The 13,010-nt window shown below is 40.1% G+C and overlaps 1 protein-coding gene across 21 annotated transcripts in view; it reads right to left on the bottom strand.

Moving 5' to 3' along the window:
- SLC16A7 (solute carrier family 16 member 7) overlaps positions 1-13,010 on the bottom strand; it is a 206,448-nt gene that overhangs the window by 18,394 nt on the left and 175,044 nt on the right. The window contains exon 1 of one of the 21 annotated variants that reach the window (XM_089307429.1): positions 1,474-1,606. The exons of the other annotated variants lie outside the window; for them this stretch is intronic. The gene's annotated coding sequence lies outside the window, so the exon portion shown is untranslated. Of the gene's footprint in view, positions 1-1,473; positions 1,607-13,010 lie in introns of those variants that run through there. 21 annotated transcript variants of the gene reach the window in all.

Here is a 13,010-nt window from a genome sequence, read left to right as displayed (position 1 = left end):
GTGGTTGGGAGGGCGAGTATGGTGGGAAGAATCACTATGTTCCTAAAGTTGTATTGATGAAATGCAAGAAGTTTGTATTCCTTAAATAAAAGGTTTATTTGGGAAAAAAAGAAGCATATGGAGAAAGAGATGAAATGAATCCTGATTTTTGTCTTAAAAATCTGTTGACAACTTCTTGTAAGGTTGAGAACAAGTAGCATCAAAATTTAGAGAATGGGTTCAACTAATTAGATGACGTTGCAAAGAAAATAATGGACCTCTCTCTGAATAAAGATAGTTTGCGTCATCCATAAGAGAACAAACCAAGGTGTGAGACGCACACATTAAGGACCTTAACTCAAAAGTTACTTGGAAGAGTCAGACACTGAATGAGAATATGTTTTAGGAATGCCTTACTGAATTGATTTAACATGCACATACAGTTTCTGACATATGTTATATATTTGTGTGTGTATGTATGAAATAGTCAGGAATGATTAAAAATCGCAAAAATAATCTGTTTAAGCTTAAAAAGTGCTTTTGGTAATTAAAATAGGATATCTAAATTTAAGAAAATATTGTCCTTACTTTAGTGGGAAACATTTTTTCCATTGTTGTTGTGGCATAAAATAGCAGTGGAACTTAAGAATTGAGGCTATCTTAGAGTCAATGAAAGTATTTATTATCTTACAGGTCCTATCAATGTGCTAACTTATCTTCAGTCTACTTGTTCACACCCCACATTGCTGCAATGGTCTGGGCTGGAGCAAACTCAAGCACACAGAACCTGGAACTCCATTTGGGTCTCCCACATGGGTGGCAGGGGCCGACCAGCTGGGCCATGTTCCATTGCTTTCCAGATACATTAGCAGGAAACTGGATCTGAAGTGGAACAGCTGGGATTTGAACTGCAGCGCTGATATGGGAGGCAGGGGTTTCACGTAGAGGCTTAACCACATGCATCAAAACACCGGCCCCTTTTCTTTGTAATTTAAGAATTAAGCTTCAGTTCCTAACAGTATTTGATATTTTGCTACAATATATTTTGAAAGGACATTGGTAATAACACATAATTTTGGAAAGAGATAACTTCAAAACAGAATACAAAATTTTGCATCTATGAGTAGACAAAACAAAACTTCAAAAGGCCATGGGAAAACAAGTGTTGGGAGAAAAAAAGCCAAAGAAAATTGTGCAAGTTGTATTAAAACAATGAATTCTGTCCCTGAAGTGGCACAGGTCAACAGAAAAACTGATGAGAAGAAATTACACACATACACACACATATCTAAATGTATGCATGTATGTTTTTGTATAATATAGGACATGCACATATAATTAGGAAATTAGCTTATTTAAAAAGCACATAACTAACTCACATAGCTTTCTATGAGAAAGTGAGAATCTGAAGGAATTCATTTGCTTTAATCAAACATTGAGCTTAGGTGTGCAAGTTTCATACTACTCCATTCTTCTTTTCTTTAGATTACTTACCTGATTCATTTCAGCTTAACGGAAACAGTTCAATGAAATATCTTAGAATCCTCTACAAAACCATTTGGCTCAAAGAATAAAATAATAACACACAATTAAATCCTTAATGCATCAGAGTCTACAGAATATAATCAATGTAATTTTAAGGACCATGATGGATGCTTGTCACTCCCCCTCTTTGCGGAGGAACGACACAGGACCCTGCGCTGTTCTTTTGTCTGCTCGGCCCTTCCCGGGTTTGCTGCTGGTTCTTCCCGGGTTGGCTACTGTCCCTTCCACCTCCGTGGAAGGGCGGTTCCCCCTGCCACTTTCCCCACTTCCGCGGGGGAGCGGCACACCGCCGGCTGGCTCTCTCGGGGGCTGCTCAGATGTTCCTCAGGTGTTCCTGGTGCATGTTGTCTCTCTCCTCCTTTATAGTCCTCTTCCACCAATCCCAACTCTGCTACCCACACGCCGAGTACGCTGCTCTCCTCCAATCAGGAGCAGGATCAGCTCCTGCAGGTCATCACTCAAGTTGGCAAGAGGCAGCTGCGTAGAAGTTGTTACTCCCTTCTCAGCGCCATATTGTGGGAGAGCAGATGCATAGAATAAGTCTTAATTCCAGTAACTTAGTCTAGTCCGAGTTGCTCCCCACAGATGCTGTGATAAACTGACTATTATAATGGATTTAAAGGCATTTACCAATTATTCAGACTAATAAAAATGATCTATTCTCCGTTTTATAGTATGTATTCCATTGTCTATGTGGTGCCTGAATAACAAATGGACAAATGGGTTAATTAATTATTATAGTTTATAAATGTATTTGCTTAAATTGTGTAAATTTAAATTTGAACATAGGCTATGAGTCACAAATTAATCTCCAATGTATGACAAATAATTCTATCTATAGGTAGGGCTAATCACATCAAGGCTTTTTTTCCTCATTAGTGTGATTAATTAAGAGTAGCCACTAAAGAAAACATTTAGGTGTTGGCAATTTTTTTTGAGGATGCTTTAGTAATTTCCATAGGAGCAACTCCTAAGACACAATGAAGTAGAATTTTAACAAATACTTTTACTTAAATGATATACTTTAGTTAATGATGTTCTGTAGGCACGTATTTACATCTAAAATGATTTTCTAGCAAAAGAATGAAGAAATATTTAGAAATAATCAAGTCTGGAGAAAACTCTCTAACAAGCAGTTTAAACTCACAGGATAGAATCATTATTCGAGGACCTAAGAAAAGTGCTGTCCTGTGGCCATGCACATGAAACCTCGTTGGGAAGCAGTTTCTGCAAGCTGGCACTGTGTTCCCTTGGAGAAGCCACCTCCTGCTGGAACCCTGTCTTGGCTGCCCTTCCCAATGCTGCCCCTTTTCAGCATGAAGTCAGATGGGTTAACAGCCAGTCAGCGTGGTCCCAGTGGAATTTGGGGTGCAGAGTACCTACTTCCCCCAAAAAAGTTAACAACATTAACAAGATCAAAATGTCCAGCCTCCTTCCTTAGGAATGTCCAAATTTACCATGAGAATTCCAAGGGGGTGGTGATTCCATCCTCCTGAACTCAGTTTATCTGGAAAACAAGTTACCTATCTCTTATGGATGGTTTTTTTGTTTTATCATGAGCAAGCCAGATAGGATAAAGGACTGTTAATAAGGTCTTTTGATGGGTTTTGTCCCTGCCTTGTAACTGAATGTCAATCGGACAGTCAAGTTTTTTCCCAAAATTGTGCTTAAAACCCCAACTACCACAGAACACTTGGGTTTTTTTTCTCTCTCGGAAGCCCCCCTCCATGCCACTCTGGCATGGTCTTTGACTATAATAAATCTTGCTTTTAAATCTCAAAAAAAAAAAAAAAAAAGCTCTTTATCCCTTAAAACTAATTGTCAAATGCTATGAAAGATATCTGATCTGTAATAGCTGCAGAAAAAACCTATCATATAGAACAAAGACTTTGTTGCAAAGAATTTCTAAATGCTTAATATTAGCTTGATGAGCTAATTTTTAGTGTAAAATGCACACTACCCAACACCTCTCTCCATTCTACAAGCAGCTTGGTTTACTGTATTAATGTTTGTTACTGGTGAATGGCAGGGTTCTTGTATTTGCGCAAGAAAGAATTCAGGCGTGAGACAGAGAGTAGTGGAAAGTAAAGTAGCAAAGTTTATTAGGGAAGGGACATCCATAAGAACAGATAGGCACCTCTCCAGACAGAACTTGAGAGAGTGCCCAGTTGCTCGGACTGGGAGAAGATCGAGGTTACATGGCTGGGTGGAGAGATTACACCTGGGCAAGCCAGGTGGGCGACTCAACAGAGGCAGAGGGCTGAGCTCACAGTCTGGTTGAGGCCAGGGTTTTTTTGTTGTTGTTGTTTTTCATTTTATTTTATTTTTTTGACAGGCAGAGTGGACTGTGAGAGAGAGAGACAAAGAGAAAGGTCTTCCTTTGCTGTTGGTTCACCCTCCAATAGCCGCCAAGGCCAGCGCACTGTGGCCAGTGCACCGTGCTGATCCAATGACAGGAGCAAGGTACTTATCCTGGTCTCCCATGGGGTGCAGGGCCCAAGTACCTGGGCCATCCTCCACTGCACTCCCTGGCCACAGCAGAGAGCTGGCCCAGAAGAGGGGCACCCGGGACGGAATCCGGCGCCCCGACCGGGACTAGAACCCGGTGTGCCAGCGCCGCAAGGCAGAGGATTAGCCTAGTGAGCTGCGGAGCTGGCCAGGCCGGGGGTGGGGGATGGGGGGTAAAGGAGATGGGTCTTGCTTCCACACCTCTGGTCCTCTTCGAACAAAGGACTTTTTGGATGTAAACAGAAAAACTCCAGGGAGAATACTCAGATAGGAGTTTATCAGACAGGGGAAAGTCTGGCTGGCACCACCCCATTAGAGGAAGGACAGGGAGGGCATTTGAAGTGCAGATACTGGGCTGTACCTGGAGGGTTATCAGGCAGAAGGGGTGGGGACCCCCACCTGGCAGGTTATTGGGTAGGAGGAGGCAGGGCAGGATGGGACACTGGGCTGCCCCTGAAACCTTATCGGTATGACTTTGAGATGCAAATGCTGGACATAGATGTCTTCTCTTTAGGCCTTTGTCTCACACATAAGCTCATATCTGACTTCTACCTAACATGTTGAAGGATGCAAATGCAATAAAAACAATACATTCCCAAAAGCATAAAATTCTTGTTAAATATGAGCTACCCTCACAGGTGTCCCTTTTGAATAAGCCTAAGACTGAAGTATATTCTAAGCTCATTCCTTCATTTATTTAATTCAGTTGTTTAGGAAGTTTTACTCAGCATGCCTTTTTTGAATAATCACAATGTTTCATCATTAGTTATATCAAAAATGAAAAATGTTCTACCTGCAGAGTTATATCTGAAGACATATCTAAGTAGAGGAATGGTACTGTTTATCAAAATGCTTTATTCTATTTGCTCATCAAGCACACAAAAACATGAAGTGAAATAACAGTAAGGTCTTCTTTCTAAAAAACATTCACAAAGGTAATCAAGCTGTATCTAAATCAGACTGGTATAACAACTTTTATCTATTTATTTTAATTTAAATTGATTTTATTTATTTGAGACAGAGGGAGAAGGAAGGGAAGGGGAGGGGAAGGGAAACTGGGAGGGAGAGGAGAAGGGAAAGAGGGTGGGAGAGGGAACACACTCTCCTATTACCGGTTCACTGCCTGCAATAGCCAGGGCTGGGCCAGGCGGAAGCCTGGAACCAGGAACTCAATCCAGCTCTCCCACATGGGTGGCAGGAATCCAACTATTGAACCATCAGTACTTCCCAAGGTCTGTGTTAGCAGGAAGCTGGAATCAGGAGATGGAGCTGGAACCTGAATCCAGGAGTATTCTGATAGGATGTAGGCATCCAACTACCATGTCAACTGCTAGGCCAAATGCCCACTCCCATCTCAGAAATTTTAGTGCCAAGAATCATAGCCATTTTAATGAAACCATGAAGAATAGTTTCATCAGTGAAAAGTGACAGGATCACAACTATTACCTATATATCTGCTACATATTTGTCTTCTGAAAAGTAACTAGCAAACAGTTTTTTATGGTTGTGGCTTCATAAGCTTATTCTGGCAAGGAAGGTTTTATGAATTCTTGTGAATTACAGGAAGTGTTGTGCCCATACATATAACTTCTGTTGCACTTATAGTTGGTAACACACACAATAAACATTTTTTATTTAATTTTTTGGTCACACATTCTATTCTGATTTCCTTAAAGGTGGCTGTCAAATATCAATATGATTTATCAACATTTGTATTACTCTTTGCAGACTGTGTGCTAAGAATTGTATGGGCACTATTACAAATGCTTTTCATGACAATCCTATAACATAATTACCTAATTAAAGCCATTTAACAGTTAACGAAATTGAGATGCAAAGTGTTTAAATAACTTGTTCAAGGTTACACAGTAGTAAGAGGTGGAATGTGAATAGGAGTCCAGGGTCATCTGATTACAAAGCTTGTGCTTTTAATTTCTTTCCAGTAAAGATTTAACATTCAAGAGATAAGACTGCTATCCTTAGAAAGGCCTTTTAGCAAGGTTGACTCTTGGCTGGCATTTCAAAGTGTTTCTATCATTCCCTAAGTGCTAAGAGTGACTGCCAAAAATGTACAATGTGTTTTATGCTGACCACTATACAAACAACACGCTTATGATAATCCCTTTTATATGTCTCATGCTCAATCTTCCTTTTGGGAGACTGGAATCTTGGTACATGGTAGGCAAAGGATATCTATGTGATCAGCTCACCAATTAAAAATCCAAACACGGAGGCTCTAATTATAGTTTCTTGCTAGTCAACACTATAGCTGTTGTCTTAACTAGTTGGTGGTGGAATTGAGCCCATTTTGTATGACTTCACCAGGAGAAAATTTTGTAGGCTTATATCTGGTTTTCTCTGGATTTTATCCTACTGTTGATTTTATTTTGTAGTCCTTCAATGTAATAAACCAAAGCCATGAACAATAGTAAGTTGAGTCCTGTTATTCCTTCTAGAAAATCTGTGCTATTCAGACCTGAGAGTGGCCCTGTGGTGATAAAGACAATTACTATATCATTTCTCTCTTATGGATATAATTATAAACAGATTTCTTTGCTACATACTCAAAAACTGTATGATAAACACACATATATGAACTGTCACATTCTTTTGCAGACTGTTACAGTGCTTTGTCAACATGAACCCAAAATGTTTATTCTTATTTTCTCTCATATTGCATGAATCCACAAAAAAACTCTAAGAGAAAAGTTGGATATATATCATATAACAAGTACTTCATAAAATATATTTGATCTCTGTAAAACCAAGAATTGGAGTTGACCATCAATTGGAGTTTTATTAAATTTTTATGCCTAGTATAAACACTGACAAAAGTATGATAAACTGCTGTAAATTATTTTTTATTTGCTTTATTTCAAATTTGTATATGTGATATCTATAACATCAAATGACAAATGAAAAAAAACACTAGTGCAGAATGTGGAGAAAGTTGTTTGTGATTATAGAAATGTATTTATGTTTCCTACCACAGTATTTTTCTCACTAACAATTACTTTCAATAATTGAATGATTAATTATTATATATAGCCAGTGTCTATAATCCCACAAAACTAGGGTCTTTTTGCTTTCTACATGTTAAGCTTCTTATTCTGTTAAGTACTGAATTTTTTGCTACAATGTAATTTAAAAATATGTTATTTCAAAAATGGACCAAAGAAAGGAGAAGAAAAGAGGGTAGGGTAAAAGGAAGAAGGGAAAAAGAAAATATCCCTTTGTTATTAGGATTGTATCTACAAATCACACTGAATCTTTATATTGAAACTCATTAAAAATTAAAATAAAAATAGCAAAAAAATTGATTTTCAGAGTTTTTTTTTAATTAGAATACTATTGCTGTTTTAATTTGGACAGATGACAGGATCCTTTTCAGAAACTACTTTTTTGAGCTTTCACTGAAGCTGGGATTGAAAATCAACTTACTTCATGTGACTTCCCTTTTATTTTAATGAAATTAGTTTAGTTAATCAAAAACAGGATCATTAGGAAGCAGCTACTTGTATTTGCTTATATAAAGGATGGAGATGAAAAATATTACATGGTTAATTATCTTCAGTTACCATAATCCTCACTGGTAGTTTCTCTAGTTTTATTCATTTGGGCTAAGACTTTCTTCATGTCAGCTGAAGATATCCATAGTGTTTTCGTTAGGTAGGAAGTCAGATATGAGCTTATGTGTGTGTGACAAAGGACTAAAGAGACATTTGGGTCCAGCATATGTAACTCAAAGTCATCCCGATTATGTTATCAGGGGAAGTCCAATATCTGCATCCTGCCCTGCCCCCTTCTAACTGATAACCTGCCAGGTGGGGGTCTCAGCCCCTTCTGCCTGATAATCTTCCAGATGCAGCCAGTATCTGCATTTCAAATACCCTGCTTGGATCCCGATCCTCAGGGGGTCTTGTTCACTCTTCCTCTAAACCCAGGGCGGGTCCAGCTAGGCTTCCTCCTGTCTGATAGATAACTTCAGAGGGAAAACTCAGATAGGAGTTTTTTAGTATTTACATCCATGAAGTCTTTTGTTTCTGGAGGAGATGTGTGAAGACAAAGACCCATCTCCTTAAATACCCCTAGCCTCAACCAGACAGCACCCTCAGCCCTCTGCCTCTATGTTGAGCTGCCCACCTGGCCTGCCCAGGTGTCTTCCACTCAACTATGTAACCTCGCCCTTCCCCCAGTCCGAGCACTGGACACTCTCTCTCAGGTTCTGTCTGGAGAGGTGCCCATCTGTCCTTACGGATGTCCCTTCCTTAATAAACCTTGCTATTTTACTTTCCACTACTCTCTGTCTCACACCTGAATTCTTCCTTGCATGGAGACAAGAACCCTGCCATTCACCAGTAACATTTTGACTCAGCTTTTTTTTTTTTTTTAAGGTTTATTTTATTTATTTGAGAGTTACAGAGAGAGAGAGGGAGAGTTGGAGAGAGATCTTTCATCAGCTGGTTCACTCCCCAAATGGCCATAATGGATGGGGTTGGGCCTTGCTGAAAACAGGAGCCAGGAACTTCTGCCAGGTCTCCCACATGGATTAGGGGCCTAAGCACTTGGGCCATCCTCCTCTACTTTCCCAGGTACAACAACAGGAAGCTGGATCAGAAGTGGAGTAGCTGGGACTCGAACCCACATCCATGTCAGAGGCTGGCATTGTAGGTAATGGGTTAACCCAGTATGTCACAATGCCAGTTCCTCAGCTTTCAACTAGTATTTCAAGTGTATAAGTTGATATTAAAATAATTTGAATGAATAGTTTGAGTATCTCTGGAGATCAGGAAAAGGCTTTGTAACATGCTAGGTAGACACTTTCTGCAATGGCCAGAGTTGGCTTGATCTGAAGACAGGAGCCAGGAGCTTCTTCCGGGTCTCCCATGTGGGCCCAAGGAATTGGGACATCTTCTACTGCTTTCCCAGGCCATAGCAGACAGCTGGATTGGACATGGAGCAGCCAGGACTCAAACCAGCCCAAATGGGATGCCGGCATTGCAGGAGATAGTTTTACCCGCTATACCCCAGCCCCAGCCCCTGAGAAGATCTTTATTTCACCCTTATTCACAAATGAGAGCTTTATGGGGTACAGCATTCTGGGCTTACGGTTTTTTTTTCTTTTAAGACTTGGACTATATCTCACCAGTTTTCTGATGAGAAGTTCACTAGGAGTCTAATAGGAGATCCTCTGAAAGTAATCTGGCATTTGTCTCATGCATATTTTAGAATCTTTTCTTTATGTTTTACTGTGGAAAGATTTACTACAATGTGTCTGTCGTGTTAAATATCTTTTCTGGTCATGTTTGTTAGGAGTTCTGTGTGCTTCCTGTACTTAGACGTCCCTTTCTCCAAACTGTGGAAGTTTTCTGTAATTATTTCACTAAATCAACGTTCTACTCCATTCTACATTTCCATACCTTCAGGAACTCTAAAGACCCAGGATCAAGGATGTTGGGTCATTTGAGAGTATCTCATAAATCTCCAGGACTGTTTTTAAGTTTTTTATTTTTATTTTTATTTTTTTTCCCCGTAGATTTGTCTTCTAATTCAAATACTCTTTCCTCTGCCTCTCTAAGTCTGCTGTCAAGGCTTTCCACTGCATTTTTTATTTGATCTATTGATTTCTTTATTTCTAATATTTCATTTTGATTTCTCTTTAAAATCTCAACTTTGTGGGGCAATTTTTTTTAACTTTTATTTAATGAATATAAATTTCCAAAGTACGGCTTATGGATTACAATGGCTTCCCCCCCATAACGTCCCTCCCACCCGCAACCCTCCCCTTTCCCACTCCCTCTCCCCTTCCATTCACATCAAGATTCATTTTCGATTCTCTTTATATACAGAAGATCAGTTTAGTATACATTAAGTAAAGATTTCAACAGTTTGCTCCCACACAGAAACATAAAGTGAAAAATAATAGATGATTTTTAAAATGATGATGAAATCAGATCAGACCTATTGTCATGTTTAATCCCAGTGAGAGTCAAGTTGGGAATTGATAATTTCTTCTTTTTTTTTTTTTTTTTTTTACAGAAGATCAGTTTAGTATACATTAAGTAAAGATTTCAACAGTTTGCACCCCCATAGAAACACAAAGTGAAATATACTGTTTGAGTACTCATTATAGCATTAAATCTCAATGTACAGCACATTAAGGACAGAGATCCTACATGAGGAGTAAGTGCACAGTGACTCCTGTTGTTGACTTTACAAATTGACACTCCTGTTTATGGCATCAGTAATCTCCCTATGCACCAGTCATGAGTTTCCAAGGCTATGGAAGCCCCTTGAGTTCTCCGACTCTTATCTTGTTTAGACAAGGTCATAGTCAAAGTGGAGGTTCTCTCCTCCCTTCAGAGAAAGGTACCTCCTTCTTTGAAGACCTGTTCTTTCCACTGGGATCTCACTCACAGAGATCTTTTGCCAGAGTGTCTTGGCTTTCCATGCCTGAAATACTCTCATGGGCTTTTCAGCCAGATCGGAATGCCTTTAGGGCTGATTCTGAGGCCAGAGTGCTGTTTAGGACATCTGCCATTCTATGAGTCTGCTGAGTATCTCGCTTCCCATGTTGGATCACTCTCCCCTTTATTCTATCGGTTAGTATTAGCAGGTACTAGACTTGTTTATGTGCTCCCTTTGACTCTTAGTCCTTTCATTATGATCAATTGTGAACTGAAATTGATCACTTGGACTAGTGAGATGGCATTGGTACATGCCACCTTGATGGGATTAAATTGGAATCCCCTGGTACGTTTCTAACTTTACCATTTGGGGCAAGTCAGCTTGAGCATGTGTGGGACAAATTTTCATCCATGTCATGTAAAGTTTTCTTTAGTTTGTGGATTTGCTTCTGTATGTTTTTGAATAATTCTATAATTAATTTTTTGAATTCTGTTTCTGGCATTTCCTCAATCTCTCGATCTTTGGAATTGTTGTTATGTTCCTTTGGGAGATGGGGGGGTCATGGTGTCTTCTTTATTCTTGTTTCTTGAATTTCTGCACTTATTTTTAGGCACTTGCAGAGTTGACTTTTGTTTTTATCCTCTGATGACTTTTATCTTGAGCCATGCCTCTGTGGCTTAGTGGAATATCTGCACTTTCAGTGAATACCAAGCAGTGTTTGTGAGGTGTGGTCAGTGCTCCAGGGTGGCCCGAATATACAAGGTAACACTCAGGTTGAGTGTGGTAGATATCAATACCTAGCTACAGTCTGCCCCTTCTCATGTAACCACCAAGTCCCCAAAGTCCCAGCATATAAGGTTACTACAGTCACTGGGTCCAGGGGTTTCTCTCTGCCTGCCAGCCTGTCCAGGCAACAGAGAGGCAGATGATCCTGGAGACAGTGCCACCTGGGAGGCTGTGGGCACCTCATGGTGCTATGTAGTTGCCTAGCCACCTCCCAGCGAGGCTCAAAGTCAGTGGGCACTGCAGATTGTTCCCTCCACTAGAATATCTGGATCACATGCACACACAAGAGCCACTGGCCAAACGTTGCTCCTTACTGCCAAGAAGATGGTGTCCTATCTCAGCCAGTGGCTGTGTCCTGGCACAAAGGCTTCCATAGCTGCTGCCCAAACCCAAAATGATGCCTGCCCTTTCTCTGCCAGGCAGCAGGCACTGTGGTGTGGTAAGATAAATGTGAACCCTCTTCTTCCTCTGGATCTGTGGGCAACCACTGGCAACCGCTAACCCTCAGAGCTGCAGTCTGAACTCACGCTACACTCTCCCTTTGGCTATATCACCATGAGCTGCTGAAGTCCTGTCTCACCTCTTTCTACAAACTGCCACCTGCTCTGGCTCTCAGCTGTTACAGCCGAGTTCATGTTCATACTGTGCGTGCACACCCTCCACACAGGTCCACAGCGTCCCTCTTCCTCTTGTAGGATTTCCAGTGTGGTTCTCTCTCCAATTCTCCACTGAGAGTGCACTTTAGACACTTTTTTTTTTCTTACTCTTTATTCCCAGTCTAGCACAGCAGGTTGTTCCCTAATCTGCCATCATGGAATCTATCCATTTTCCACACATTTTTGAAGTCCCTTATAATTAATGCATAGTAGGGACAGAGGGTACTGGACAGTAAGGTGGCTTGCAAATTCATCTTTGCAATGCTGTTTCTACAGATTCACGTGCACACATGTATGCACAACACACACACATACACACACACATACACATATATAATATATATATACTTTTATATTTTTCCTCGTGTTGTCATCTTTGCAGATATATAACCCCCTTAGATCATTTCTCACCATCACAGTATGTGAAACTCCCCCAATCTTTAATGAGTATTGCATGCTGTTCTAAAATACACCATAAAATTCATAGCTCTCTTTTCATAGTTTATACACTAAATATTTTTTTTCTTCACAAATCTCAGTGCCTGTTCTGTCAGTGCTCTGGTTGTGGAAAAAGTTCTCCAATTTTACTTTAGTTAAAAACTAATTTTTATGTTTCCACATCCCTTCCTCTCTCTATAACTCTTTCTACTTCTGCATTCATTCAATCGCTAATTCTGCTGTTTAAAAATGATGATCATGCTATTCATACGGGAGAAAGGGCAGAAAAATGGAAAAACTGATGTGAAAACCTCGGACTCCAAATCTGACAGTGATTGTTATTCTAAATGCCCAAGAAAAGATATCAGAATGACTTTGTTGTGTTCACAGGCTATATTATTCTCCAGGAGAAACATACCCTTCTGTTTAATTCTAGCACAACAGTTAAATAATAATAAAAATAACATTTTAATGGGGTCAGTGTTGTGGTGTACCAGATTAAGCTGTTGTGATGCCTGCATTCCATATCAGAGTGCTGGTTCAAGTCCTGGCTACTCTGCTTCCAACCCAGCTTCCTGTTAATGCAAATGGAAAAGTAACAGAGGATGAGCCACATGCCTGGGCCCTGGCCACCCACATGGGATACCCAGATGGATTTCTGGGCTTCTGGCTTTTGCCTAGTCCAGCCCC

Source organism: Oryctolagus cuniculus, chromosome 11, assembly GCF_051225735.1.
Source record: "Oryctolagus cuniculus isolate XC-2025 breed Fujian yellow rabbit chromosome 11, ASM5122573v1, whole genome shotgun sequence".
NCBI classification, from domain to species: domain Eukaryota; kingdom Metazoa; phylum Chordata; class Mammalia; order Lagomorpha; family Leporidae; genus Oryctolagus; species Oryctolagus cuniculus.
This window is presented reverse-complemented; position numbering and strand designations above follow the sequence as displayed.